The sequence below is a fragment of the Micropterus salmoides genome, unplaced genomic scaffold (assembly GCF_014851395.1).
Source record: "Micropterus salmoides isolate LMB-PRFRI ecotype aquatic unplaced genomic scaffold, ASM1485139v1 Ms_hic_scaffold_7, whole genome shotgun sequence".
Taxonomy (NCBI): domain Eukaryota; kingdom Metazoa; phylum Chordata; class Actinopteri; order Centrarchiformes; family Centrarchidae; genus Micropterus; species Micropterus salmoides.
The window spans coordinates 12,028,647-12,032,414 of record NW_024044459.1 but is presented as its reverse complement, the minus strand read 5'-3'; the positions used below and the strand labels follow the sequence as shown (position 1 = coordinate 12,032,414).

Genomic DNA, 3,768 nt, shown 5'->3' with positions numbered 1-3,768 from the left:
CCAGGTATAGATGTTTTCTATTTCTTTTTATCTGTACTTCACAGCTGTTATGGGTAGAGCAATATGCGCTGGACCGAAATGCAGATAACAGAGTAGATGCAGTTCAGCCTTACAGAATGGTCAAAGTCAGAGAGACTCAACGAGGAACAGTCCAATTAATCAGGTAGGTACAGGTGACAGGTTTGAAAGTAATTGTGTGAAACAACTGAGCAACATAGGACAATCTGGCAAGTGGAGTGGAAACAGGTGAGCAACGCAGGTCAGGTAACTGCAGGGCTGATGAGAGAAGTGGGGACAAGTGTGTAAAGAGAAGTCAGACAATGTGGAATTACATCCCTGCATCCGAACCAATAGAAAGAACATGCGGTATCATTCTCAGGCTAGTGCAGTTTGCTTTATATATAAACTAATGCTGAAACATTTCCTAGTCAACTAACAGAAAGTGATCAGCTAATAATTTTGACAATTAAGTTATTTATCAAGGAAAATTGGCAAATGTAAGAATTTCCTACTTCTTTCTGTTTATATCTTTGTAAATTGAACATATTTGGAGTTTGGACTGTTGGTTGGGGACAAAAGCAGTTTGAAGACATCACAATGGGCTTTGGAAGCTTGTGATGGACATTTCCTTATTTTTAGACATTTTACAGACAAGGTGATTAGTTGGGGAAAAGTCACATTCGTCGATGATAAACAACTGTTTGTTGCAGCCTTTTTATATACACTATGTTTGCAGCCCTAATAAAAACTTTGGTAAAGGAACCAGGTGCATGCTTTTAGTGTATATGTCCTGTTTGTGCATGAAACCCCCATTGTCCTTGTGTCTGTGATTTAGCCTTTCAACTTACCAGGACTCAGCGTTGCAAAGATAAATGAGCCTTTTCCTCGATCATGCGTTAAACTGATAGTGAACCCCGGAATCCGAAGGGAGACAAAGCCTTTTCCCGCTCTTCCTTTTAAGTTGTGCAAGAGTTAGCGTTGATAGCGCCCGTTTCCCGCCTGGACTGTTGACAGGTTACAACACCAGATAATACTGGATTCTCTAATAATAGAGAGCACCTGGCCCTTTCATATCACCATTCATGAGTCAGTAGGAAGGAAAATTCCCTGAATCAGTTTGCGATTGGAAGGACCTGCATCTGCTGCTTGGAGAATGTGATGATTCTGGACAAAAGCTACAGAGGAATAGCAGAAATCGCACTGGCACCTGACTTTTTCCAGCTGACATCTCTGGCACTCAGACAAGGATTAACATCCAATTTGCCCCTCTCTTCCTGGGCTCAAGTCTATCCCAAGCTCGGCACTTCAAAGAGGGAGATAAAAAGGAGCCAATGGATGGTCATTCTTCAGGGGGAATTGACTTAGTGAGGCTCTGTTTAAAATGGCAGGAATACAAAAAGGAAAGCTGTTTTGATGTGCTGCAGAGTGCAAGGGTCGGGCCAGCTGTACAATGTGACGGCCCTCCAGTGTCTGAGCTGCACAATACAGTCGTGATGCCATGAAATACAGTATGAGTCACTTCACTGAGTCACTACAGTGGTTAAAACAGGTGTGCTGTACGTGATAAAACTCCTTACGAGTAAATATGAATAAAGTAAAAAGCAAGATTTTACACTTTGTTACTTTTCCCCAATCCTCTCCTGGAGTACCCCTTGTCCTGTATGTCTGAGATCTCTCCCTGTTCTAACACAGCTGAATCAAATGATCAACTCATACTGAACTCCTGAAGCTGCCTGATAACAAGCTGATTGTTTAAAGAGATCTAAAACAGGACAAGAGTTACTCTTGGAGGAGTTTGGGAAAATGCTTGTATAGACCACTCTGCATTGTAGGCAGAAGTAAAATACAGCCATTACTGTGGTGGTATTTCACTGCAAATCTTGAAATGCCATTGAGAAAGACAATTTATAAAACAAAAACTTTTCAATAAAATTTAGTCCAGCAGACGTGAAAGTGATTTGACGCCGTCAGCCCACAGATTTCTTGCTGAAATTTCACTTTGACAATCCCATGTGTCTCAGATTGTCGTGAAGTTATGTATTTAATTAGATTATAATTCAAGTTTGTTATCACAGGAAGCGGGTTAAAGCCGTTGATTCCTCATTTGAAAAGTTGAAAAATTCTTTAGCATCATAATGGTTTATTTCAGTTTCACTTTAAAATCACAGTGAAATGGGATTTAGAGCGTCTTTAGCTTCTGTAATGTGTTGTATCAGCAGAGCTGCCCGGCCCCTGACAAGTTTCTGGGCCCATTTTTCCATGAACATTAGAGTTGGCCACAGTTTACATCACACACTCCCGACTCCGATGACCTCGAGCAAAATAACAACATGGTGCGTCCCAGATGAAATCATTTTCTGTTTCCATGATTCCTCCTTGCTCTGGGCCTCTCCATCAGGTTTTGTTTTACCAGACTCTTCTCACAGGAATGGCAGTATACAGTATGATACGCAGTAAACAAACAGACTGTGAAGGGAATACATACTTGCCATACTCGCCTCAGGTCGAGAGAAACAAGTCTAAACATAACCTTCTGTAGCCATGCTAGCAACCGTAACGCTCATTATACACCAGAGAGCAAAAAAGATGTATCGTAGGTAGGAAATGTTGTCAGATGTCCAATAACTGATGTATTTATACAATAACTTGTGGAGTAATTCACAAGTCATACTTTCAGTTTTATGAGATTATAGGGAAAGGTTACAGTGTGAATTAGGATAATGGCTGATTATTCTTTGATCCTACTAACAAGCCAAAGCGTGGTATATGTCATCCCTCTGGGCCATAGAGCTGCATTATTGTCAAAACAACTCATCAATGAGCTGCACTGTTGCACTCTGGGACATGTTCCTTCATCACCATGAGACACACACACTGCAGTTTATTTCGACTTAGTCCTACATACTCACTATAGTACCAAATGTGTAACGTGTTAAACTTCAGCTGAAAATAGTCCAACAAATGCATAGAAATGTTTTTGAAGGGTTATAACTTTATTAGGGACTAGCTGGCTTGAGTACGAAGTGCTACAGACAGGGTAGAGAAGGCAAAGTATCGAGAAGCACATTGTTGACAATAAAAATATAGGATGTAGTTTGAGTGTCAGACTGTTTTATTTATTATAGTTATCCTTAAGTTTTGTTTGTTGGGCAGCATTATTAATGCTGGCTTGTATTCGGGACCCATGTGGCCAACGTTGTGTATCCATGGATGTATTGTGAACAGACCTTTCAGCCCACACAGTATAACTCAGGTGTTAGTCCATACTAACTGATGTGCTGCTTCTTTGAAGAGTTGGAAGCGTGAACTCATAACTCATTACGTTATCAGTGTGTGAGGTATGCAGTGCATGAGAATTTTCCTCTCAGGCAGACTGACCTGAAAAAGAAAGTCTGTAAGTTTTATCAACTTACATTTAAGACTTTTAAAGACAACAGCAGCAATTGGACAACTGTAAAATGAGAGCAACCACTGCCGCAGTCTTTCAGAATTCTCATTCTTTCAACAAAAGAGCAGCACGTGGAATTTAACAGGTTATATTTAAGTGGAATTAACTATTAATGAATTGAATTATTTAATCTGTCATGACAAAAACATCTTGTCTTTAAAGTCAGTGGCAGCCATTGAACACTTTTGAAACCAAAACTAAAAAATCTAAATGAAATGTAAAAGATTTAATGAAATAAAAATTTATAAAACCATCACACATACCAACACTAACAGATGGTAGAAATGGTCTCCAGCAAAAAATAAACACCAACAATGAGA

The 3,768-nt window shown here is 39.8% G+C and overlaps 1 protein-coding gene across 1 annotated transcript in view; it reads right to left on the bottom strand.

Moving 5' to 3' along the window:
• adamts3 (ADAM metallopeptidase with thrombospondin type 1 motif, 3) overlaps nucleotides 1-3,768 on the bottom strand; it is a 198,215-nt gene that overhangs the window by 52,376 nt on the left and 142,071 nt on the right.